Source organism: Sander lucioperca, chromosome 15 (assembly GCF_008315115.2).
Source record: "Sander lucioperca isolate FBNREF2018 chromosome 15, SLUC_FBN_1.2, whole genome shotgun sequence".
Taxonomy (NCBI): Eukaryota; Metazoa; Chordata; class Actinopteri; order Perciformes; family Percidae; genus Sander; species Sander lucioperca.
The window spans coordinates 6,744,030-6,771,732 of record NC_050187.1 but is presented as its reverse complement, the minus strand read 5'-3'; the positions used below and the strand labels follow the sequence as shown (position 1 = coordinate 6,771,732).

Below are 27,703 nucleotides of genomic sequence, written 5' to 3'. Positions count from 1 at the left end.
TTTTCTCTAAAATACCGTTTGCTGGTAGTAGTCTTTTTAATTATCATTTTTTTTCTTTGTTATTTAATTTATTTTGAATGAATGTGATATTGCCTATCACGTTCACCGAACTAGGCTCCTTACATGTTCGCTAATAGCTTATTTTGAGGAGTTTGGTCTCTGAGATCGAACATAGATAGACTAGTAGGGCTGTCCTCAAGTTACCAAATGACCAGTTGCTCACCAGCAATGTAGCATTTAAAAGGCTATTTTTTAACTCCACATAAAATGCTACATTTCATCACTTTCAGCAAAGTTCACGGAGAACCATAAGGGTAAAACAGGATCACCAGGCTGTAGAATAAATAAAAGAGAAACACTCAAGTGGATAGATTATTTTGTTTGACGTTAATTGCCTTTATTAATAAGACAGATTAAGAGATACATGCAGCAAAGGGCTGCAGGTCGGAACCAAACCCGCGGCCACAGTGACAAGGACTGAGCCTCTGTACATGGGGCACACGCTCTACCAGGTGAGCAAACCAGCCATCTAATCAATTCTCACTGACAGGTAAAAATATAATTCAAATTCCATTAAATATATATATAATATAATATATTCTAACATCTCCTGTAACATCTCCATTCCTTTTCATATGGCAAGCCACGGCCTGCGGGACATGCAAGTGTCCTTCGCCTGGACACTCCTCTTAAATGTTTTATCCATGTCACTTACTACTACTACTTTGATTAATCTCAAGATGGTTATTGTGAGGGCTTGGTCTTTGTAACGAGATCCTCAAAGCAGGAAAACAACTTGGAGCGTATGACCGACTTGAAAACAGGGCTGAATGAAAACATTCTGATCCTCTTACTTGGGCCAAAAATATAGGATGCTTGGTGTTTTTGCCAGTTTTACACTAAAGTTTGGAGCTACGAATTTGGGCTGAACAAGGTGTGTAGGACATTGGGGCATGTCTAAATGAGCAGGTTCTGACACTAGTTACAATAATTATTGATCCATGTGTTTCCTCATTTTTATAACCAAAGAAGAGATGTCAGCATTGCCTGCACTGTTTGATTGACGGGTGATCACTGGGAAGTGCAGAGCAGAAACACCACAGCAATAAATGTTAGCAACATAAATGAGAACTGTGGCTGGTTTAGGTCCTGCATGGACTGGTAGCTAGATCAAGACACTGAACCCCTAGTCTCGCATTGCCAGACCTTCCTCCACAGCGCTGCGGAGGATGGTCTTGGCTAGTCCACACAGTATTCCGGGATGGGAGAAAAACATGCTCTGGTTTATTGCCATTTCTTAAACCAATCACAATCGTCTTCGGCGGCACAGCAAAATAACCTTGGGAAGGAATTTGTTTTGGTGATAGCCTACATGTGTACGTTCAAAAGTTGTTTAAGTCGTGCAACAGAAAACTCAGATTGGACATAGTCTAGCTAGCTGTCTGGATTTACCATGCAGAGATCTGAGGAGCAGTTAACCATAGTCCTCATAATTCCACCGGAGTTTAAAATTCCAACACAAAGAAAACAGAAGGTAACGGACATCCGGCTGAAAAGAGGGAGACCGGCAGAATTGGAAAGTGTAACGTCGTAGATATAGACTACTGAACCCCTAACTGCTTGACTAAGGCTACATCTGCACTACTACGGTTTGGTTTAAAAACTAATAACTTTTGCTATGTTTACGCCTCGCGTACACACTACTTTGGACGACCTTTGGAAACGACGACGCACATCAGTCTTATTGGCTAGGTAGGCTTACATACCTTTCGGTAACAGTTCCACCTCGACATCGGTCCAAGGAAATAAACCCTTGATCTTACTTTTCGCCATTGTTGTTATTTTTTGTTTCATTGTTGTTAAGTATTTTCTGGATTTTCAACTTATACATCAATGATTTTTACCCGCAGAGTAACGTCAGACAATCTGCTTCCTGTTTACACTGGCACGCACATGTCCAGTGTATGAGAATGGTCATGTGATGTGCGTTGTCAAACGTGTTAATATGGACGGAGATTAGTTCTGCTACAGGAGCTAAAACTCTTGTGTGGACGGAGATTTTTGTCTCAAAATGCTGCTTAAAAATGAAAACGTAGTAGGGTAGAATGACGCAGCCTAAATGGTAGGGGTGGGAATCACCAGAGGCCCCACGCTACAATATTATCAAGATACTTTTGTCACGATACGATGTTATAGCGATTTCAATTATATTGCAATATTCTTCGATATATTGCAATTTATTATCCGTTTTCCAAATTCAAATTATGTACCCAAAGTAAAACTTTGTCAACATCTGTTTTATCTAAAAAGATACATTTCTATGTTTGTTCATCTTACAATCTAGTAGACTGAAAAAGCAATTGATTTAATTATCTCAGTACTAAAAAGTTAACGCGCAATTTGGTGCAATTTATATAATAAAAGAGTGATTCTTAGCGCCCATGTATCGATACAGTATTGCCACGGAAAATAGTGCGATACTCTGCTGTATCAATTTTTTCCCCCCACCCCTACTAAATGGCAGCCCCCACCTACATCTCTCCACTAATGTTTATAGGTTATGTGTGTATTTTGGGCCTATGTGTGTCTTACAACAGAGTGTAAGAATGGGGATTAGTAAAAGTACTATTTCTTTTTAAAAACCTAACATTAAGACGTTTGTGCCTTTTAACGACCTACTGCTTGAGTTTCTGTATTCATTGCAGCTGCTTGTGGAGCTTGTAGGAAAATGGTGAATCAGAGTGTCAGAGAGAGTCAAAGAGAGAGCAACAGAGTTAGTTTCAAAGCAGTTTGCGGGGTGTGTGACCGAGAGCTGAAGCAGCTGCGCATGTCTAACTCATGGCACGCACACACACACACACACACACACACACACACACACACACACACACACACACACACGTTGTAGGGCTGACATACCAGAGGTGCCCCACCCGTTACATTCCACTTCATTATCCTCATCTTCCCTTCCCTTCTCCTCCACCTCTTCTCTTCTCAGTCCCTCCTTTACCTAGTTTCCGTCTATCTATTCCTCCTTCCTCCGCTCTGTACCTCACACCTCCCCCCCTCCTTCCACTGACTGTCAGAGTCCACAGGCCCAGCACCATCCTACACCCTATGAGCCATGTCTGGATATGAACACACCAGAAGAAGAAAAACAGGTCACAATGAGTGGAACAGATAAAGCACAGCAGTGGAGGAGTGCCGCCCTCCAAAATGGAGCCACGGTCTTCATTCAAGGTCACTGTGACTAAACGTGCAACTGTTAACCGTCTCGCCAATAACTGTCTTATACTAACTACCTTTTCCAGAATGATTTCCATCAGGCAAATATAGCTCAATGTCTAAACCCTTTTAAGCAAAGAAGCTTAGTACTATTACTGATCATTTTGGACTGAAGTTAACAATAGATCTTTTTCTCAATAGGCATTACTTTTAAATTGGACAAAAATAGGGCTCTACGATATGAGGAAAATATGCGATAATGTTGAATATCGTGATAACGATATTACTTGCGATTTTGAAGTGTACTCTGTTTTGCCTTTCTGCTGCTTTCAGTAGTCTGATAAAATACAACAAATTGCTTGTTGAATTTCAAACAAATGAAAGGAAATCATTTCCAACATTCTTTTATTGAACATTATATATGAAAGGCACCACTAAAAAAAGAATGATAGTTACATTTTAAAGTGTAGTCTATTTCATCTTTTTATTACTGCTTGTTACTGCTTGAACGGTGCAAGAAGATGGCTCGGGTCTGTGTTGCTTGGCTGTGTTTTGATGCCTGCATGGCTTCTTATACTAAATGGGGGTACTCTTGATGTGTAACTGTGCTAATGTCTTGCTGCTTCCTGTAGCTCTGCATGGCTTACTGAGAAAGCTTATTTGTTGCTCTAGCTGTCTGTATGGTGTCTTCTTGACTTCTGTCTGTATAGTTTAAACTGTACTAATGTCTTGCTGTTTCCTGTTGCTCTAGTCTAAAATCATTTGGCCAAAGGACTACAGTTGAAAATTTGCCGGCTGGCTAACACTGGCACATTTACAGAAATGTTGATTAATGTGTGTTGTCCTTTATAAAATTAAGAATAAGAATACGTTTTATTTTCTTTCAACTAACACAAAAAATGTCAATTGCGATATGTTGCAGCCTTTCGCATGCGTATATTGTGCAAGTTGATATTGTGATGGCGATCATATCTATCATATCAGAGGCTAAGAACGTTAACTGGACTATCTATTATTTAATCAATATATGTAATCAATAAGACATCTAATGAAATGTGTTCCATTTGCAGTGTTTCCTCTTTTTTCTTACCTTATAAACCACCTTCAAAAGTTAAACAGATACAAAACAAATCAAAATTGATACATAAATGGTTGTTTCCAGCAGAGCGACCTGATCTATGAAAAGAACTTCAGGTAAGAACATTTCCCAAAAACAGCCCAAAAATATCACCAAATATCCTGATACAAAAAAGAACCAACACAGACTGGGCTTTTCCTTTTTACTCTGAAACGTCTACACAACCAGGCCCACACACTTTGTCCCCTTTATGAGAGAAGATGATGATTAACTCAAATTGATATTGAAGGACACAATACAATCAAATAGCATCAAAATCTGAAATTTCATCTCAAAAAGAAAGCCATCTTGTGTCTACGTGTGTTTTAAGACAAGATTACATTAAAAGTCGATGATGACTTCAGGGAAGTGGGTCTGGGTAAAGAAAAATAAACCATTAAGAACAAGCTGTGAGTTTTAATATAAATGAATGATTGAAAAGTATAAATCTAATCACAAAATGATGGTGTAAAACCTGTTTTGTGTTTCTGTGCAAAACATAAAAACATGTTTTACACATTTAGAGTGCAGGTCAGGTGTGTGTGCAGGCATGAGAGAGAGAGAGAGAGAGAGAGAGAAAGAGAGAGAGAGAGAGAGTGTGTGTGTGTGTGTGTGTGTGTGTGTGTGTGTGTGCGCGCGTGTGCCAACTGTGCCTGCAAACCCACATGTGGGCCGAACATATTTTTCCAAGAGCTGGCTGTGTTGTGTGTGTGTGTGTGTGTGTGTTGCGCAGTAGTGCAGTGCTAGTGGATGGACTCTGCAGTGATATTATGATCCTGTAACCGGATACGCTAGTTTCCATGCCTGAGCTGAGCTGCACTTCCACCCCTCCCCCTCACCTCCACATCGGGCTATTTCAGGTTCTCTGGATGCACAAAGTATGGACACACACTACACACTACACATTCTGCTGCTGCAGGTGGATGAATGTAGCACTGTGTGTGCTGTATGCTCAGTATGACATGCATTCATCTTAGCGTTCGCATGTGCATGAAGGCATACAGTTCACAGTCATGACTGTGCTTCCACTGCTCCTCCTCACTGTAATGCATCCAGCTCTGCACACGAGGACGACGCTGTCCAACTTCCTACTGTGTGTGTGTACACACACACACACACACACACACACAATGTAGAACTAGTAAACACATTCCAGACAAAACCCAGAGGAAGAGTGCATTGTAGTGCTCGCCTGACCAGCCTGACTATGCTTAATAGCAGCTACGCTTCCACACACAACTTAAGATACAGTTACACCATGACGATGCCTACTACTGTTTCTACCACTGCTGCTACTACTACAGCTCTGTCTAATATAGTCATTCTGGTTCTCTGCCATTTTGGAGCACTTGTATAAATGCATTATAAGTGCTACAATTAGACAGTAGGTCATCAAGACTCACCATCATTAACTGGCTATTTTGCATGGGCCTGCTATAAAATAGGCAAATACCCTAAACCAGGAAAATACAGTATGTGTGTCTTTTCTCAACCAGACTGTGACTATCTGTGACACTCAAGTGACACCAACTAAACTGTTCAAGACGTCTCATTAACCCTTGTGTTGTCTTCCTCTCGACCATGAACTTGTCCTTCCGGGTCAAAAGTGAATTTTTGGCGCTTTTTCAAAGTTTTTGTTGCTTTTTTCTGCGCTTTTCACGTTTTTGTCACTTACCTTTTTTATTCATGGTCAATAAACCTAATTTATATGACATTAGAACTAATTTAAGTTTGAGTTAAAACAAAGCAGAATTTATGATGTTGAGTGAATCACAGACTGGTTTATGTCTAAGTTTAGTCAGGATGCTGTTTTGAAACCATTTAAAAAAAAAAATAAAAAAAAATAAATCAAATGCTATAAAATTGAATAAAACACCCAAAATGCAATGAAAGTAATCCTTTTACCTGACAAGGATGTTGTATGGGTTCCATACAACGTATATCCATGCATCGAAGTTATTTTTGGGCAATTTGGTTGAAAGAAACCAATATTTCTGATCTAAAAAACTTTGTAAACACGAGGACAACACAAGGGTTGATCAAATCACACGTGGTTTAAATGGTGAAATGCGGACAGGAGGTTTGGTGATGGTCATGGTTTAAATATTAAAGGTGACTAATAATCCGGTTCAACACAAGCCCATTCGGAACGTGTCAATAGCTTGGCCTGTTAGCCTAGAAATCTAGGAGGGTCTAGGCATTCTCTGTTGGCTTGCAAGCTGGAAAAACCAAACTCTAGTCAGGCCAATCACATCGTGTATAGAGTCAGTGGGCGGGCTTATGGCTGCTGCTGCTGAGAACAGCAGTCTTCTGGAAGACTTGGAGTTAAGCTTTTCTTTGAGAAAAGAACAAAGAACGACACTGAAATCATTCTTAAAAAAGGAAGATGTGTTCGGAGTTTTGCCGACCGGATACGGCAAAAGTTTAATCTATCAACTAGCTCTGCTACCTTCTTTGTTGCTCTGCCTGGTTGTAGCGCTATCTTATTGCGTGCAGATGGAATTTGAAAGACAACCGTTTATCCCGCCCCTCGGATTGAGCCCTGTCAATGGTGAGTTCCCAGACCCAACATCTTGATGTGGATCTGGCTTGTCAGGGTATTGGCCTGTGGTATTGGGCCCCAAACAGCTACAGTATAGATTTATAATGATTATAATTGAGTTACTATTCTAACCCAAACTACCCTGAAATAACTTACAAAAGGCCCCCAAAGCACTTAAAAAATATGCAACTTAACTGTATACTACCGACTTAATGTATACTACTATTTCAGAGGAAATCATTGTACTGCAATGTTACTGGTTATGTTCCAGATTCAGATTTTACTCATAAACTATCACAATTAAAATAAGATGCTAATATTATTATTCATTTAACTATCCAGCATTATATTAGAGATGAAAGCTCCACCTTGAACAGACGTTAATAAATTTACATTGTGCCAATAATGCCTCTCTTTGACTCTTAATGTGAAGTAAACATTTGAATGCAGGACTTTTACTGTGCAGTAATAATAGTTTTACTATTAACATTTATATTAACATTTAATAGTTTTGGAAATAAATCACACCCAAGTCGTGGCTACTCGCGGTCAGAAACATCGGTGAAATATACACTTAGCGGAGGTATTAGTTTCCAGACAGGCGTGTTAGTCACTTGCTTTGACATAACCACCACCAAGTACAGCATAGATTTCATTTTGCCGCAGCACGGGGGACGGCGAGACTCGTCTTTCGAAAAACAAAAAAAAACACAAAATGATAATACATTCAGATGATGCTGACCTTATGTGAGCTGGTGATTAGGGAAAAGCTGCTAAAATCAGTAAGACACCAGAGTAACTGTAGAAAGCTCTGCGTTGTTGTCTTAGTGGTGTTTGTGAAAGAAAAATGTCGCTCTCGCTGGACTGCTTTTCCTTTTGGTCCATTTCACGTTAATGTGAAACATGGTTGCGTTTAGGTAGAGGAGAGGGGAGTACCTGGATAGAATTAAATAATACTTGGTAACAATTTATTTTAAGGTGCTTGTAATAAGCAGTAATTAACAGTTATTAAAACATGTATAGGACCTTACAAGATGCTTATAAACATAAATAAGTCCTTATTACAAGCACTTTAAAATAAAGGGTTACCTAATACTTTAGCATGCGCTCTTTGGTGGATTCTGTGTTTGCCGAATCCAGAAGATGCTTGGACAGATTCAGAAAAGATGACGAATCAAATTTTATCGGTACATTTGGTTGGTAATTAGAGCCACGTTGTTATTTTCCTTGTATTTGAGTTTTGCTCAGCCAGCTCAGAGCGGAAACTGTGCGGCCGGCAAGCTTTTTATTTTTTGTTTTTTGATCACCTGTTCCCACCTAGCAAAGTTAAAACTGCAGAAGACGTTAATAAGTTTATTCAAAGTTTATTAAAGAATGAATGTAACTAAAAGACTTTTCTAAGATCTAATGATTGTAGTTGGTCCCCAGTGGACTTCTTTAGGTTTAAGTGTTGTCTTTAAGCTTTTTAAGAGTTGTTTTTTATTATCTGCTCTAGCTTTTCCAACGTTTTAGACACAGTGGTGGTGATAATGATAATAATAATAATAATGGTCCAAAATTATGTGAAATTGCATATTTTCTTTTATTGAAAAATCTAACATTTTCTTGAGGGAGGACCCCTAAACCCTCCAGCAATATACATGCACCTCAGTCTTCCACAAACCTAGGAAAAACACTGGATGTAGTAAGCGATGTTAATCTAATACACTTTTTGTCAAATTCAGCAAATATCTCCTCACGGTCACTTAGCTTTCTATTTTCTGTGTGCGCTGAAAAAAAAATCTGCGTTTCTACACAGCCGCACAGAAAGGTGCGCACGAGCCAAACAACACTATTCCAGCCAATCAGCACCAGGTGGCGCATTTAAGTGAGTAATGGGGGCGGGGGGAGAGTGGGGAGGCAACGGCCGGGGCCAGGAGTTATCAACAACAAGAGTTGGCAGAGAAACAGCTAAAGAGGAAAAGGACTGAAGAATGGAAATTAAAAAAATAAGTTCTATGACCAGGAACGGAGGAAGAGCCTTGTTAACATCAGTGAGGCTTTTGACCGCTGCAGAAACCTCCGTGATTTCGTGGCCAGGTTGGATCAGTGGGTAGAGCAGGCACACATATACTGAAAGGCTTATGCCTCGACGCAGAGGTCCAGGGTTTGAGTCCGACCTGTGATGATTTCCTGCATGTCTTCCCCCCCTTTCTCACCTAGCTGTCCTGTCAATTAAAGGCGGAAAAGCCCAAAAAATAACCTTTAAAAAAATAAACCTCTGTGATTTCAAAGGAATGAAAACTGATGAGGGCTCTCGTCGTTATGGACAAGTGAGTAACAGCGTTAGCTTCGCCGTTTCACTGTTTGCTGTTTTCATTAGGTCAGTTTAACGTTGTCCGTTTGCTGTTGTTTGGGAAGGCTGCTCCTAACTGGCTGGCTTTACAGCAGTAGCGACAGTTTGCTAATCCCCAACCTAACTGAGCTAATGTCGACTCTGCCAAAATTTTTTTTAGTCAGCAGAGACGCTAACAGAAGTGGTCGCTATGGCAATGTATGTCCATGAATCTCGGGGGCGGAGATACTCTAGGGGTGGGGGGGATGTATTTGTTTGGCAGTTGAGTTCGAATATCAACAATCTTCGTGCAGCATCGCTTACTCCATCCATCTTCTTCCGCTTATCCGGTAACGGGTCGCGGGGGTAGCAGCTCCAGCAGGGGACCCCAAACTTCCCTTTCCCGAGCCACATTAACCAGCTCCGACTGGGGGATCCCAAGGCGTTCCCAGGCCAGGTTGGAGATATAATCCCTCCACCTAGTCCTGGGTCTTCCCCGAGGCCTCCTCCCAGCTGGACGTGCCTGGAAAACCTCCCTAGGGAGGCGCCCAGGGGGCATCCTTACCAGATGCCCGAACCACCTCAACTGGCTCCTTTCGACGCGAAGGAGCAGCGGCTCTACTCCGAGCTCCTCACGGATGACTGAGCTTCTCACCCTATCTCTAAGGGAGACGCCAGCCACCCTCCTGAGGAAACCCATTTCGGCCGCTTGTACCCTGGATCTCGTTCTTTCGGTCATGACCCAGCCTTCATGACCATAGGTGAGGGTAGGAACGAAAACTGACCGGTAGATTGAGAGCTTTGCCTTCTGGCTCAGCTCTCTTTTCGTCACAACGGTGCGATAAATTGAGTGTAATACCGCACCCGCTGCGCCGATTCTCCGACCAATCTCCCGCTCCATTGTTCCCTCACTCGCGAACAAGACTCCAAGGTACTTGAACTCCTTCACTTGGGGTAAAGACTCATTCCCTACCTGGAGAAGGCACTCCATCGGTTTCCTGCTGAGAACCATGGCCTCAGATTTAGAGGTGCTGATCCTCATCCCAGCCGCTTCACACTCGGCTGCGAACTGATCCAGTGAGTGCTGAAGGTCACAGGCCGACGATGCCATCAGGACCACATCATCTGCAAAAAGCAGCGATGAGATCCCCAGCTCACCAAACTGCAACCCCTCTCCACCCCGACTACGCCTCGATATCCTGTCCATAAATACTACAAACAGGATTGGTGACAAAGCGCAGCCCTGGCGGAGGCCAACTCTCACCTGAAACGAGTCCGACTTACTGCCGAGAACCCGGACACAGCTCTCGCTTTGGTCGTACAGAGATTGGATGGCCCTGAGAAGGGACCCCCTCACCCCATACTCCCGCAGCACCTCCCACAGTGTCTCCCGGGGGACCCGGTCATACGCCTTCTCCAGATCCACAAAGCACATGTAGCCCGGTTGGGCATACTCCCAGGCTCCCTCCAGGATCCTTGCGAGAGTAAAGATCTGGTCCGTTGTTCCACGACCAGGACGGAATCCGCATTGTTCCTCTTCAACCTGAGGTTCGACTATCGACCGAACCCTCCTTTCCAGCACCTTGGAGTAGACTTTACCGGGGAGGCTGAGAAGTGTGATACCCCTGTAATTGGCACACATCCTCTGGTCCCCCTTTTTGAAAAGGGGAACCACCACCCCGGTCTGCCACTCCTTAGGTACCGTCCCCGACTTCCACGCAATGTTGAAGAGGCGTGTCAACCAAGACAACCCCTCCACACCCAGAGCTTTAAGCATTTCTGGACGGATCTCATCAATCCCTGGGGCTTTGCCACTGTGGAGTTGTTTAACTACCTCAGCAACTTCCACCAGGGAAATTGACGACAATCCCCCATCATCCTCCAGCTCTGCCTCTACCATAGAGGGCGTATTAGTCGGATTTAGGAGTTCCTCAAAGTGCTCCTTCCACCGCCCTATTACCTCCTCAGTTGAGGTCAGCAGCGTCCCATCCTTACTGTACACAGCTTGGATAGTTCCCCGCTTCCCCCTCCTGAGGTGGCGAACGGTTTTCCAGAAGCACCTTGGTGCCGACCGAAAGTCCTTCTCCATGTCTTCTCCGAACTTTTCCCACACCCGCTGCTTTGCCTCTTTCACGGCAGAGGCTGCAGCCCTTCGGGCCCTTCGGTACCTTGCAACTGCCTCCGGAGTCCCCTGGGATAACATATCCCAGAAAGACTCCTTCTTCAGTCGGACGGCTTCCCTGACCACCGGTGTCCACCACGGTGTTCGTGGGTTGCCGCCCCTTGAGGCACCTAAGACCCTAAGACCACAGCTCCCCGCCGCAGCTTCAGCAATGGAAACTTTGAACATTGTCCACTCGGGTTCAATGTCCCCAGCCTCCACAGGGATGCACGAAAAGCTCCGCCGGAGGTGTGAGTTGAAAGTCTGTCGGACAGGGGCCTCCTCCAGACGTTCCCAGTTCACCCGCACTACCCGTTTGGGTTTACCAGGTCTGTCCAGAGTCTTCCCCCACCCTCTGACCCAACTCACCACTAGATGGTGATCAGTTGACAGCTCTGCCCCTCTCTTCACCCATCGCTTACTGCACCTTTAATGTTGAACGTGTCACGTTTACAAATTGCATCAAATTCCACATGCAAGTCCCCCAGCAATACACCCGCCAAGTGTTAAGAAGATCAGATGAACGCTTCTCGAGATATGCCAAGGACACACAGAAAGAGATTCCCTGCTTTATAGTTAGATTAAACATGTTTATTTATCTAAAAGCTATAGTGCGTTGTTTCTGTCTCCCCCATGAGGAATTCTAAGTAATGACAACAACACGTCCACATGATACAAGCCTACCGTGATCGCGCACAGATACCACCCCTCCTCCACGCAGTTGCTAGTAGCCAAGGAGGACATGGGGGATTAAAAAGAACATGATGGACTCTTCAGAAGAGATCATTATCTTCACTCGAGTTTCTGCGCGCGAAAGTCGCCAGACGACACAATCTTCTGAACATAGCCATACTGAGAAATACAGAGAGAGTTGTGTGGAGCTGATAGTCTTATTAGCTTCGTCACAACTCATTTGGCAATGGCTTGAATGTAACGGACATTCATGAATATCAAAAAGTGCACTATGAGTTCTTGCATGGTCACTTCTGTTGACGTTCCAAGTAAATTCCAAACAAAACACAGCAAGCTCGCCCCTCCCCCCATGTTTCCGTAACTGTCATGACTAACTGACTGTCACTAACCCCCACCCCCTCCCCCAACCATCTTGTCGGTGACTGGCTGGAGTGGTTTGTTGTATTTTGGCTTGTACTTTGACGTTTACGACCCCTGTGTTGTCACCCAAGACTGGGCTTTTTCACAGTATATTCAGGGGGCAGGCAGCTAGCGGATCAAGGAGAGATGCCTACGATTTGAGACAAAAATTAAATCGTGCTGAAACCATGCAGGAATTCATAGTGCACCTTTAAGTGACTGTAAGTGCAATTTTGCAGCCAACGTTTTAATATTACAATATTATTATGAATATTAGCTAAATTATGACCATGCACTGGTACTAGTGTTAGCTACAGTAAGTTGTCAAATAGCCTATAAGAATGAGCTTAAACCCCGCATACTTGACCCCAAACAGTATAACTACACTTGAAAACACTCTTATTTTGACATTTTGAAATCTTTCTGAACAACAATGGAGGACAGATGGAAGAGGAGAGCAAGAATCAAAATGAATAAGTCTGAGTACCGCCACTTCTGTGCTGAGTAGGTACGCACCCCTAAGAACCTGTGTAACTGCGTCTCTCACATACCAGCTTAATGCTGAGAACAAAATATTGAAACCCTAGTCACTGGAGTAGTCCACTGTGGATCCATGGTGGTCTGTCCGCCCCGACGGTCACCAAATCTCGCACACCAATAAAAATGAAAATGGTGCAACCAAGGCAACAAACTTTTGCTCTGTGCGCTCCGCTTTTCGTCACCTGGGGTCAGCTGCTGACTGCTCGAGTGTGCGCTCCAAACCTCTTTCAATTCATCTTCTCCACCCCTGCACCACTTATGCAATAAGAAGCCACTCTTTTGTTACATCTGTGTCTTAATCGGTTGCATTTTATTTTAATACAAAATGAGCTTTACACACAACCTTGTCAAAGCTGAATATTTCATCACTGGAGTGTTAGAGCTTATACACTTTATGTGGTCTTGATTTGGTTCGTCGTTTACATTTAAAAAGGGTTGCAAATCTAGTTCTTTAACTTTTATCAAATAAAACCTAATTTCTTACAAAATATTGGCTAGTGAAAATGCTGCACGGCTAACTTTGGAAAACCACTAGCCACAGTGGCTGCTGTGTAAAAAAGTTAATGTCAAACTCTGAATGTATGTAATGAAATTCATACAACATACATTTGAAGTGATATATTACCAAGATAATCATATAAATATATCCAAGGAACATGTGATTAACATGTCATGCAACAGCTGAATAAGGATAGTGGCACCTTTTTTGGTCCGATTCAGGCACTGAATAGCCCCGCTAGAAACAGCTAGAAAGCTTCAAGTGAACGTGTGTGTGTGTGTGTGTGTGTGTGTGTGTGTGTGTGTGTGCGCGTGTGTGTGCTTTCCCTCATAGTGATCATAAAATGCCCACGTGACAGAGGTCATCTGGGTATCAGACAAGGAATTCACTCTGATCTCTTACGTAATGACAGACCTGGTTACAAAACACTACAGCTCCTACTGTGCAACATGCAGCATCCCATTAATAAAGACACTGGTGTGAGCGCCGGCATGGCAAGCTCAGGGTGGATTGGACCTTTACAAAGAAGATGAGATAGTTGGTGTCTGTATCTGAGGATGTTGTTTTTAATTAATTGTGTGTGCCCAATTAATCTATTACAATTCATTTGTGAGAGCAATCCTATTTTTCTTTTATGAATGGCTATCTTTATTTGATTTACAGTATTTAAGGTGCAAGTTAAGGTGTCTGAAGTTAGGAGATTAAACACACACTGCGAGAGCCACTGACATGTAAAACCTGACTCATATTGAAACTAAACTCAGTTGCCAGTTCATTGGGTACATATACAGCTTTTTTAGTGGTTGTTGTTTCTAATATTCTTCCCTCATTGACAGAATTGAGCTGGACAAAAAAAGATGAAAAAGACCTCTCAGTGTAAAGCAACTGAATATGTTTATCCAAGAACCAAACTTCTGCACAGCCAGTACATCGCACACTGTAAGTCAATCACAACAGAGAGACCTGGCAGGTGCCTGTGCTTCAATGCCTGATTCTTCTGGACTAAATGTACTGTGTTAGTTAAAGAAATAACGTCATAATGAGACATACATACATGCACAATAAGTGTCTGTATGCCACTAAAATTTCTGGTCATTAAGCAGGGCCACACGGAATCTGCGGACACAGAAATTTTCGCAAATTTTCCGCAAATAAAAAAAAAAAAATTCTAATTAAACTTAGAATGTTAACACATTTCCACCACAAGCAGAAAAACAGCCCGCTAAATTACGCAGATTTTCATTCTGGATCACTCCTGAAAACTGTAAAAATAAAATAAAAAAATCTGCGGATTCCATTTGGGCCTGGTCATTAGTGTATTCACACAAACTCACTCCCTCTCATACACACACACACACACACACACACACACACACACACACTTAAGTCTATAAATAAAAGGCAGAAGAAGAGAGCAGATTTAGGTCAGCAGACGTGTCTACATGCCGTTGAGCGCTCCACTCTTTGCGTCTTCAGGGGGGAAAACACAGCTTGACACTTCCAGTGACGAATCCTCAGTAGCTACAGAAACCTACAGCGTCAAAATATCTGCTCACTGGGTGTATGTATGGTAGTATCTACCTTATTACTGCAGTATCTGCCTTATTACTGCAGCATGGGTGTATCAAGGCAGTACCAGCCTTATTACCTCAGTGGCAACCTTGTTACAGCAGCACCAGCTTCAGTGCTGCAAGTGTCATCATTTTTACTGCAGGCAGCACGCTTACTACTTAAGCATAATCCCTGTGAATGCAGTACAAGCCTTATATTATTGATGCACTTGAAGCTTTACTGCTGTACCTTAAGCCTTATGACTATTATTAGTTATTCAGTTACTGATGGTATGCAATATAGAGTACATTCATCTCTCATAGGGTAGCTGATGCAACACAACTTGCTTATTACTGTAAATTCAAGCCTTAGAAATGGACAATAAAAGCCTGCAGCTGTCACCTCATGGTGTCCAATACATATTCACATCAAGGCCTTCTAAAAATGTCTGTGAAGACATGTGTTAAAGACAATTTTGTTATAGTGCCTCCAAATCCCCCAAATTTCCTCCCAGATCAAAATTGATGTATTGAGTTTGAAATAACAGCAGCAAGCTGGGAGGACATTTGGAGGGACAACTTGCTAAAAAAAAAAATCAGGGAGAGCATCTTAAAACTAAAAGGCTTGACGTGTTTCCCCATTTTGTTTAGAAAGCTTTAGTATAGAAGCTGATCAGAATTTAGCCATTGTCATGGTCTCTTACTGGACATATTCCAGTAAATGAAATACACATACAGATACAAATAAACAGTGACATTTAAAATCAACATGTTTACTCTGGACCCTACCTGGAGCCCTGGGACTTCCTGAAGGGTACCACACTCAGCAAAAACTAGACTTTCCTCCCCCCACTGTGGTTATCTGCATACTACAGTATAGGCAGTTGTGTAACTCTGCATTACATCTGGCTACTCCTCAGAAGGGGTTCAGCTCTGATCAAGCAAGGCTCTGTGGGCTGATGGGAGTCTAAATTGTGGGTGCTCGTACAGACAAAGAAGGGGCGTTTTCAAACTTGGTCCGTTTCAGCCCTTGCTTTTAGTGATTTACTCCAAAGGGACTCAGACCCCTCTGGAACAAACCATACTCGTTGAGTATGGTTCGCTTCAAGGTCTGCGTCGCGGTTCTCTTCAGCTGTGCATTGTGAACACAATATGCTTCAGGTTCGTTTTGCCTTTTGCCAATGTATTTTATAGGGCTGACTAGGGCTGCACAATTAATCGCAATTGTTTCGAAATCCCAATATGGACTAGTGCAATATCAAAATCGCAAGGGGGTGCAATATTTGTTAATGGCAAAATATGTGTCAAACCATTCTGAATTAAGTATTGAGGTGCTGATGTACCGGCCTAAAAATTGTATCCTACAGACTAAAGAAAACATCTTTCTTTGGTACAGATCCTCCCAAAAAAATCACACTATAATAATTAAAATTTCTTTAAATTTTAATAATTGTCAATGAAAATGAGAATAATGATGCAAAAATGATCATTCCCTCCAATATCGTGAATCATATCGCAATCGCAATATCAGTCAAAATAATCGCAATTAGATATTTTCCTCATATTGTGCAGCCCTACTGAGGACCCATCAGAGCTGAAGTGGACCAAAAAGAGAAGTGAATGCTCTTTCAAGTAAACTGACCACGTGAACGGAAAAAGAACGGAGTCTCATTTTTGGTTGGTTTACTTTTTGGTCCACTTTAAGAGGGCTGAGTTTAGTTTGTTCTGAAGTGGCCTATGTGAAGCTTGTGGCTAGGGTTGGGCAATGTCCCCTAAATTGGCAGTTGACGATGTTTACAGTAAAACATTGCGATGGAATGTTTAAAATTAAACATTGCTGATCGCTGATCGCGGTTACGTGTCAGTTAAACTTCTCATCTCCAATCCTGTCTGTATTTGTGAGAAGTGGCGCTGTCCTGAGTTGAAAGATTACGGCTTTATTATCGAGTTAATAGGCGTGTGTGTTCGTGTCGGCCGCTGTCCATTTCCTAAGGTTCTGAAATGCAAACATTTTTTGACTACTTTTTTTTTAAAGGGCGTGCGCCCGTGAGCACCCACGGAGGAAAACATAAATTGGTGCCTATGATAGAGGAAGACTGACAGCTCTAATATACATATTATAATTTATTTACAAAACTGTCAAAGGGAGACAGGTATATCTCTCTGCCCTGTCACACGCTGCTCTCCCTCTCCTCTGCCTGCTCCGTGGCCGGTGTGTGTGACAGCCCGGTCAGCGAGCTTGTTACGTTACGCCCGCAATCTCTTGTGGAGCATTATAACTTCGAAAAACCACAGGTTCCAGTTAATCTGATAATGGATATGTGTGTTGTGTTATTTAAACAAACGCTCAGGGAACTAAACGCCTCTTGTACGCGAGTCTCCTGATAGAGCTCCAGCCAGCTCACAGCGGGTCTGTGGCAGGCGCCGGCCGGCTGTCACGTCAGACTGTGGAGCTTCTAAAATCCGACAAAGTCGGACCAAATTTGCAATTAGCCATCAATTTTCGTAAAACAGCCCATATTTGAGCTGTACATAGTTGATTTCTCGCAAAAAAAAGTCTCAGAAGTGAATTTAGTGATGAAATAGCAGACAAACAATGTATAAAGTTTCCAGTTGTTGGCCACAACAGCAATCCATGATTGTTGTGATTGTTGAGGTGCTTTGCACACCAACACAATTGACTTTGAATTTCTGATTGGGCGGGCCAGCTGTCAATGTGGGCGGACTCAGGACCGCCCACAGCTCCGCGCCTGCCTGCAAAGTTTTTAGGTTAGCTATAGAAGATACTAGGAGTAGTGTGTGTCTGACAGGGTGGGGGGCGTGGCATCACGATGGTGGCTCTCCATCGTGATGGCGGTCAGCCATCACGATGGACGATAATATCGTCCATCAGCACAACCCTACTTGTGGCTCACAGCACAGAAAGTGACAAAGTGAAGAAGAGAAAACGTTACAGTCAGTATAAGAGCACACTGCCGTTTTGTGGTTCACGTTATGAAACTCCACTCACCACAACAGCTACACAGTCCCAAACACTGAAGACCATATCACTTCCACTTCCACTGCAAAACCCCACTATACTACTTAAGAGCAGGTTAAGGTGTACAAGAAGATGCTTCACACAAGTTAACAATAAAGACTAAATAGGCCTATGTGTGCTTGCAAATGGCTTTTGTGTAAACATGAAGTCCATCTTCTCTATGGTGTTGTTGACAATACATATTCAAATATGTAGAGTTAACCAAGCCATTATATTTGGCCCCAAATACAGTTTCAATTAATGTCGTTTACATGCGAGAGTATGTCATTATATTTCATTTGGTAGCCTATTTACTTAAAAAAAATAGAATAACTTTAGTAGAAATGACTAACGTATCTATTATTTATTATAGCATGTTATATGCTAATGGGTGAGTGTATTTGGGGAAAGCACTCAGTGCTTTTTGGTTAAAAAAAAGTTTATGAGACAGACTTTTCTCCGAAGTGATAAAGTGGAAAGTGGCGGCCGCTGCCTCGGCTCTGTAAACTGGAAGGAGTTTTTGGCAGATAGAGGTACAGGGTCACTGGAAGTACAGCGGCGGGGACACGTATTGCCAGATATTATCCATTTAATACGAAAACTTTTTTCAACCAGACCCCGCTACCCACCGCACTACTGAAACACCTCCGCCGTGTCTATTATTCATAAGAAATACGTTAACGTTACACTGCCTTGCCGTAATGTATTTCATCCGGCGTGTTTTACTTTAGTATTCGAAAAACAAAAAAACGGTGTCTTACCACATCCAGGTCCGCCGGAGTTTGAAAGAGAAACATGGAGGGTATTTAAACAGTCCTGTCGGCTACAGAAGGACAAGCCGTCCTCCTCGCTCCCCGAGACTCTGTCACACAATGGCGCTGATAGGAGGAGAAAAGTGCCTCCGCTCGCAGGAACGATGCTGCCTTCAAGAGCTGTCGGACATACTCGCGTGGTAAACTGCACGTGCGCTTATGTCCCGCAATCGGTGTCATTTGAAGCAAAAACGTAACAAGATATTAGTTAATCAGTGTGACACAAGTGACATCAAGTTACACACAAGGAAAACCGGTGTTCAATGCTAAGACAGGCTAATGCATGGTGAATGTAGCACTTAAATGGAGAACATGGGCAACTCCAAATGTGGAAGGGCGTTACTTGAAATCGGATTTTTGTGGATCTTGTAATATAGCGAGAATTCAGCTGCCATGCAAAGTAACCAAAAGGGCCCTCTAATCTTTAGATAATCTGCTGGGTGGCAGCCTTTGGAGATCCTCTTGTCCTGGGCACAAGCAAGACACAAAGCGGCCCATGGAGCTACCAAGATGGGACATTTAGAGGACAGACAGCAAAAGGCTGTGACAACTAGAGGTCAATTGGATGCATTCCACTACCATGTAACTGGCAATCAAAAAATAAATAAAATATTCATTTTCAGTATGTGATCAGCTTTAAGATGGTACAATCTTTTGGGCAGAGGCCTCCCTGAAAATGTTTTCCTTAATACTTAGAAATATTTAATACAGATTAATATGGACGAAATCTGCTGATGGCATTTAGCCTAGAATGAATTTCCTTTCCTTGATACTCATACGTTTTTGACACTTTCCTTAAAACATCATCGATGATACTCCCGAGGTCATTTTTAAAGTGCTCATATTATGCACATTTTTAGGTTCATACTTGTATTTAGAGGTTATATCAGAATAGGTTTACATGGTTTAATCTTCAAAAATAAAACACCATATTTTTGTTGTACTGCACATTGCTGCAGCTCCTCTTTTCACCCTGTGTGTTGAGCTCTCCGTTTTAGCTACAGAGTGAGGCATCACACTTCTGTTCCATCTTTGATAGGAGTCGCACATGCGCAGTAGGCCTACATAGGTAAGCACTACTAGCCAGTCAGAAGCAGAGTATGAGGGCGTGCCATGCTAGCAGCTAGGCGAGCATATAACGTGTGTTACAAAGTGACGCTCGTTTGTCACGGAAGTAAAAGCTGGACTACAATAGAGCTGTTTGGAGCAGTTTGTGAACAGTGTTTTCTGTTGGAGATGGTAAGTCCTTTTGGGGTGGACTTTGGGCTTTTTCACTTTGTAAACCTATTACATGCACAAAAAAGATATATAACACAATAAAACAGAGAGACATGGTCGCAGATACAGACAACTACTCTGCAAAAAAACTCGCTTTCGGAGGAGTTTTTCTGCCCTTAGCCATTCCTGCCTTACATAGCCTAGGCACACTGTAAAAGACTTGTGTTTTTGTAAGATTCTTGTTTGCTTAGTACTTGTGAGTGTTTGCTTGTGTGAGGGAAAAAGCCAAAAAGCATAATATGAGCACTTTAATATAACAACGGAATAATAATGACAGGATCCATCTTGTTACTGGCAGGTAAATTTACGAGGAGCACATGAAGGCAGCAGGAGAAGCTGAAACCTAGCAGCTGCCCATAGCGTCATCAACTTTGCTCCGCCCACACACACACACACACACACACACACACACACACACACACACACACATATACACGGTATGTTCTGTAATATTGTATCTCTATTTCTCTCTCCCTCTCAGTATTAAATATGTAATTGAACATTAACAACACTTTGAAACTCTAAAGTGGAAGCAATGTTCAAGTTTAGTACTGTAACTACTGTGGCAAGTCCCCATTTAAATACATGTCCTACCAGTACATTTAAATTAGTAATATGCTTTTAATTTTAAAGTATTTTATCAGAGATTTTAGTATCTGCCAGTGTTTTGCACTTAGGCATGATGTTACTGAGAACTTGGAATCATTAATTTGTTCTTTTATTGACACGAGAATAGTGAGTGGTCACAGAAATGAGCACTGGACTGATGGTGCTGTTTGGCCGGTTAGCGGTAACCGTCCTACCCATCAGCAGATGGCGGGAAGATGTCCAGTAAACTCAAACAAAACCCAGCAGAGTCTGCTCCAAACAGACAAAAACACCAGTGGAGCAGGGCAGAAAATGGGCATCTCAGACCGTTTGTGTCCCTGTTGCCCCCTGCTGCACACTCACCCAGTTGTGCACTGATACACTCACAATCACAATACAAGTCTCCCTATTTTCCAAGACGGGCTGCCTGTTCTCAAGACAGGCTTTGATCAACCTGCTGTCACAATTTGAGTCCCGTGTTTACAGAACTGAATTGTTGGCACAGAATCACTCAGTTTCTCCTCTTGTCAGGGTGGAAAACATCTTTTAAGTCTTCATGGTGCACTAAAACTCTCCACTGTAAAGACTGGTACCGACAATTAGGGCTGTCCCAACCGATTATTTTTTAAACGATTAATCTAGCGATTATTTTTTCGATTAGTCGACTAATCTAACGATTCATTTTTCAATAAGCAATTATTTTCCCATTTCTCAATTATTAACAATTTACACAAAACAAATTTCAATAAGGTTCAAGTCTCTATTTATTAAAATTGTTTAACACTGCACTGTTCAAGTAAAATTAGTTTGTAGTGCAACCTGAAGGCAGATGTAGGCTATCAATCCAACAACAAAATAAAGTCACTTTCAGAAGGAATACAAAAATAAAAACTTAACAGAGCAAGTGCAAAAGAGTAGCCTGTATTTGCTTTTTTTAACAGTAGTAGGCAAAATAATGAATAAGCTCTTGTTTAACATCCAAAGCTCTTCTCCCTTTAATCTTACAGTAAAATTTTTTCAGCAACATAAGAAATCAGATGTATCAAATAAATCCAACATAAGGCAAGTTGCAGTGTCTAATATAACCATCTGTAATCGATTGGGTCACTCAAGATGATGGTAAACCAAATGATGCTTAATGTTAAGTCATAGCGGGGCATTAAAACGAATTAACGGACCGTGGGCTACTAGTGGGAACACAGTCCGTGTTACTATGTTGATAATAGCACACGTCTACAGTGCATGTTGTGTCTGAGCCCGGCCCGGCCCGACACATTAACTTGAATTATGAGCCCAAGCCCGTTTTAACCCAACAATTTTTTAATACGTGGGCCGTTATAACTGACGTTATAAAGGACTTGTGAGATATCTGAAACAATCTGGCCTGGTTGCGCAATTATCGAAGACAGTGCTACAGATGGGGGAGACACAATTATGTAAACTATGTCGACGAATCGTCCCAGCCCTACCGACAATTTGGCTGACATCTCCCAGACAGCCAGAGCTTCTTCTCCTGTCTCCCACATTTATGTTCTTGGGATTGCGTGTTAAGGGGGAGGGGGTCAACAGTAACAAATTTCAAAATAGAAATGAGTCAAGTTTTTGGTTGCATTTGAAGCAGGGAGTTTTACATCCAATCACAGTAATGATGTGATGATGATAATGAAATAAAATCCAGAGTCCTCTTGATCTGAGACCGAGACCTTCAAAAAGTTGTCTTGAAACCGGTCTTGAGTACGACAACGTTGCAAAACAGCTAATAAGACATTTAGACTCTTTGGCTCTCTGTTATCTTAAAGGTCAGCTGTCATAGCAGCTTGCTATCGGTCAATGTTGCAGAGTTGCTGGTCAAAGGTCACCAAAGTTCAACACAACTTTTGCCTCTGTGACTGGATCCAGCTTGCAGCAATTCCATTGGAATGAACTGTTTTAACCTGAAAGTTCACCATTTAAAATACTGGTCTGACCAGGCCTTAGCAGCGACGCTAAATATGAATAAATATTATGCACGGTTCTGCTGTACTGCTAGCAAAGCATGGACAAGTTTGTGAAAGGACTGCCAGGTAAATGTTTAGCATACGATGAAGCTACAGCAAACACCAGAACTACCAAAACAAAGTCAAGAAAATACATAAGTGGTGACCCACATTCATCTACGAAGCCGACTGCCAATCTCTGTGTTCGAATCTCATTGTCTTGTTGACCATCCTTTCGTGGAAAAACAGCTAAATGTAGCTCACCTCTCCCTCTCTCTCTCTCTCTCCCTTTTACACTCCTCTTCACGGAGAAACAGCTGATCTTAATTTAATTTATAAGAGTCTTAATTGGCATGTAAAACATACATTTACATGGAAGTGTGAAATAAAAATAAAAATGTAAATACAATAGCCTAAGTCACAGAATTATAATAGGCTTTTCACACTATTGTCATGGCTGAGCCGTCAAAAAAGAAGCAGAAAGCTAGGAAAGCTTTGTTGGAGGAACAGAGAAAGAGGAAATGGCAGACTAACTGAGCGAGTTTTTACACAGTGTTGCCAAATATCTATTCCGAAGATGTATGGGGAGCTCTATAGAGAAACCTGTGAGCAAAAAGCAAAAACAGCGAAGAAATTTCCAAAACCCCATAGGGGTGGGGGTTAGTCATAGACAGTTAAAGAAATGGACCAACAGATCCCTTTGCTCTGGACGAAGACCTGTGAAGACTATTAGAAGCACTTTTCCGGTGAAGGCTGAGCGTTACTGCACAGCCTCCAACTGAGCTTGAAGACGTAGATGTGACGTGAGCAACCTGTCTGAAAGTTGTAAGTCTTCTGGTAGCTGTGCCAAGAGAAATCTCAATCATTCCCAATCTTGCAGAGACGGAGAGCGTAGGTATATGTAAGGAGATAACATAGACACAGGCTAATTATTGATCACTTAAATGCTAGTTAACATTAGTAATTAAACTTAAACAGCTAATGTAAGTCGAAACTTCTCCTACTTCTCCTGTACTATACGGTAATTCCTCTACTATGCGACAGTAAGTCGCGTGGTTATGACACAATTGTTAGCCTATTTTTCCAAAAACGTCTGCTACGGAGCCATAACTTGAGATACAAGGTAATGGAGCCTTTTATACATTGTCGTGTTTCTTTAGAAATAAACAATGGACAAATAAAGTCTTTAAAGTGCCCATATTATGAAAAAATCACTTTTTCTGGGATTTGGGGTGTTATGTTGTGTCTCTGGTGCTTCCACACACATACAAACTTTGAAAAAAATCCATCCATGCTGTTTAGAGTGAGATACAGTTTCTGAATGTGTCCTGCCTTCAGTCTCTGGGTGAGCTGTTCAAAATCGACACAGCTTGTGACGTCACAAGCCGAAACGAGCAGGCTAACCGCAACCATTAGCTCGTAGCGTTAGCATGCTAACGCTAATGCTAACACTAGCATGCTAACGCTAGCATGCTACCTCGTTCTCAGTAGCAAAGCACTGCTACAACACACATAAGTTCACCATAATCTACAAAAGAACTACTTACATGTGCGCCCTCATTTAGAAGTCTCCCAGCTAATCCTGCCTTGTAACTTACCGAAGTTGTAGAAACAGCCTTTCTTTTACTGTCTATGGAGCTAGCTAGCTGACATGAGCTACATCTGAGCTACTGGGCATGTGCAGTGCAATCAAAGATAGTACAGAAGAAGAAGAAGAAAAGAGGTCTCACTCTGTAGCTAAAACAGAGACCAGCTGAAAAGAGGATCTGCAGCAGTGAGAGAGAGCACTGCAGTACAACAAAAATATGGTGTTTTTTGAAAATTAAACCATGTAAACCTATTGTGGTACAACCTTAAAATACAATTATGAACCTGAAAATGAGCATAATATGGCTGCTTTAAACGCTTCAGATGTAAAGTTATTCGCTGTCAAAGTGGCGCCAAAATGAATGGCAGTCAATGGGATGCTAACGGCGGGTTTGTTAGCATCAAAATGGCGCCATAGGAGGTACGCATTGTGGAGAGAGGCTTACCCCCTTGGGGTTAGTGCGTCTTTTTCACTGAAATTAGGGCTGCTGCTATAAAAGCACCCCCTCCCCCAACCATCTTGTCGGTGATTGGCTGGAACGTGGTTTGTTGTATTTTGGTGCACAGCCTGTGCCCCTAGTGTTTGTTTGACGTTTACGAACCCTGTGTTGTCTCCAGAGACCGGGCTTTTTCACAGTGTATTCAGGGGGCAGGCAGCTAGCGGATCAAGGAGAGATGCCTATGATTTGAGACAAAAATGAAATCGCGCTGAAATCACGCAGGAACTCATAGTGCACCTTTAAGTCAACATTGGCTGAAGACAAAAACGTCCATCACTGGACAGTATGACATGTATGAGACTCTTTTATAAAAGGCTAAACTGAGCTCAATGAGTGCAGACAGCAGAGCTTATGCAAACCGCTGCTCAAACAATAAAAGACAGGAATATTAAGAGGAATATTGTGTTATTCTTGGCAACAGGGATTCTCAATATATCGATATCATGCAAACAGCCTGAATAAAGCCTCAGCTGGAGTACGGCTAACAGGCGGGTTAGCCTGGGTCGCTCTGTGCATGCGACGCGTGCATGGATACAGTACGTAGCTTTTTGTGGTGAATGGAGATCTGATTAGTTCTGTCTTCATCTCTCTGGATTCTGAGTTGACTCATGAATGCTGAGCAGTGAGGAGGGATGGCTCTAAATAAAGATTTCAGGTCAAAAACAGGAAATGGCTCAGTGAGCAGGGAGGGCAGGGCCATAGCAACACCAACTGGAGAGCTGCACCCACACCATCCCTCCCTCCCTCCCTCCCTTCAGCTATCTTTATTTATTTCTCCCTCGCTCTTCTTTTATTTCCCTCTCTGTGCAAAATCTACCCGCTCCTTGTGTTTCTCTCCTTTTTGCTGTTGCTTTATCCTTATTTTTTATTCTCTGCTTCTCTTTGCTTCTCTTTTTCCATTCTGCAAACAGTGTCCTGGTTAACAATTTATGCATTCAAACCATAATGAAAGGCTATGTTGTTTGTTTCCAAACGTGCTATAAAATTTGGCATAATCATCAGAACCTACAATAACATAACAGAGAACATGTCATGCCACAATATCAGTGAATGTTCTATTCTATAGTTATGTGTCTACTAGAGTTGTCAGTCTTCCTCTATAATACCATTCGAATTTCATTTGTTATTTTTTATCAATATTCAAATTATATTCAAATATTTAATGCTCATATGCAGCCTGTTATTAATATGTACTACACTACTCAGGCTTATGCATTGTCAATGCCACTATAAGCATGTGGTTGTTGTTACACCTTCTGTCCACTAGAGGGACTTCCAACATCAGCCTGGCCTTGAAGGGGACCTACGTCATGGCGCATTGCATTTCTGGCACGCCGCTCTCTGTTTACATTATTTTCCACCACGCACACAGCGACAAACACAAATCAACAGAGAACTCTGTAATGAAACATTATCTAACAAGTGTAATGAAGCAGCTCTGTTGTAAAGGCTAACGTTGCTCAGTTAGCACAATGACATCATGTTAGAAAGCACAGCCGAAACGATTTGTCATAAACTAAGTAACAATAGTGTTAGCCACGATGCTAACGGCATTTATAACTACGCCAAATAGTGCTGCCACTACTATTTTAGTGATTTAAAAGCAACCTGTTTCTTGCAGATTGTCACGTTACTGAGAAGACAGCTGTTAGAAGGTAATATATGAAGTCGAAGCTAACTCTGACAGCTGTAGGGCAGCTGATAAGAGCTGTCTCCATGAAGCTCCCAGCTAAGCTCCTATAACTCGCGACGAAGTTAGGAAAACAGAACGAGTTAACTATTGATAACGTAAGCATTTTGGCTTGATGGATGTCAATTTTAAAGTCATGTTAAAACTATTTCCCATCCTTCTTCCGATTAGCAGTTGCAGCCTGTCACTCCCCCCTGCACTAACGTTACTCGGTACATAACGTTAGCTAACAATGCCTTGTGTTTCGCACTCCCGTAACTTATTGTTCATCAGACGTGACATGAGAAAAGGGAGATTAGCTGACGTTAGCCAACCTTTATTTATAAAAAAAAATCACATTTGAATAGTAATTTCAGCATTTGAATAGTATTGATTTTTTTTACTATTCAAATTATATTCGACTTTTGGAATTTGTTCCAACAGCCCTAGTGTCTACGTTTCTCTGTGCATGTATCAGGTTGCATGTGTATGTGTAACAGTGTGAACTTGAGTGTGAACCTGACTCATGGTAAGTTCACTGTTCCCACTCATCACTCCAGCCCAGTACATGAGACTACATGTTGCTTCCATCCATCACCGTGTTGCACCTTTGGGTAGTAACACGCAGGATTACCACTGTCACCAGAATTAGTTTGCCGACCATCATGTTCCATTTATACTCACTGTGACAGCACACATGCATTTTTATATCATCAGGGTCTATAAATTCCCACAGACGCACAAGCAGAAAAATGCCAGGGCTACACACACACACATACACACACACACACACACACACACACACACACACACACACAAACACACAGAGCTGTAATTTTTGAGTCACATGCATGTGTCTGTGGAGATTGTCCTCCGCCCACTTAAGTTGTTTGTTCAAGCAGCAATTACAACCTATATTTACGTTTATAGTGGTGGTGCCACCTAGTCGCCATAGTAGTTATGACGGGAGCAGAGCAGGAAGTAAGGTGATGAAGTATAACTGCGCCAAATAGGAGGTAGGATCATGGATGTATTAAGAGAACTGGATACGAGGTTCGGCGCGAAGCCCCGTTCATTCCAACGAGAGTTGCTCAAAAGCACATAAAGCAGTCATGGAGCTCGATCTTCTGCGTTGACTGGCCCATGACGTCACGATGGACATGCACACTAGCAACAGTTTGTGTTGTCGTAGCAACACTGCCAGTTCATGAGCTTCTTTCTCGTGTCTCTTACA

The 27,703-nt window shown here is 42.2% G+C and overlaps 1 protein-coding gene and 1 long non-coding RNA gene across 4 annotated transcripts in view; one reads left to right on the top strand and one right to left on the bottom strand.

The window, feature by feature from the left end:
- Nucleotides 1-27,703, bottom strand: part of sertad2b (SERTA domain containing 2b) — an 83,573-nt gene that overhangs the window by 8,339 nt on the left and 47,531 nt on the right. Inside the window, exon 1 of one of the 3 annotated variants that reach the window (XM_031323822.2) lies at nucleotides 18,821-19,089. The exons of 1 other annotated variant lie outside the window; for it this stretch is intronic. The gene's annotated coding sequence lies outside the window, so the exon portion shown is untranslated. Of the gene's footprint in view, nucleotides 1-18,820; nucleotides 19,090-27,703 lie in introns of those variants that run through there. One more of the 3 variants, XM_031323820.2, reaches the window with a different exon arrangement.
- Nucleotides 5-27,703, top strand: LOC116067397. The gene is made up of 4 exons (XR_004109197.1): nucleotides 5-16; nucleotides 17,448-17,454; nucleotides 21,210-21,213; nucleotides 27,577-27,703. It is a non-coding gene; the product is annotated as an uncharacterized LOC116067397 (long non-coding RNA).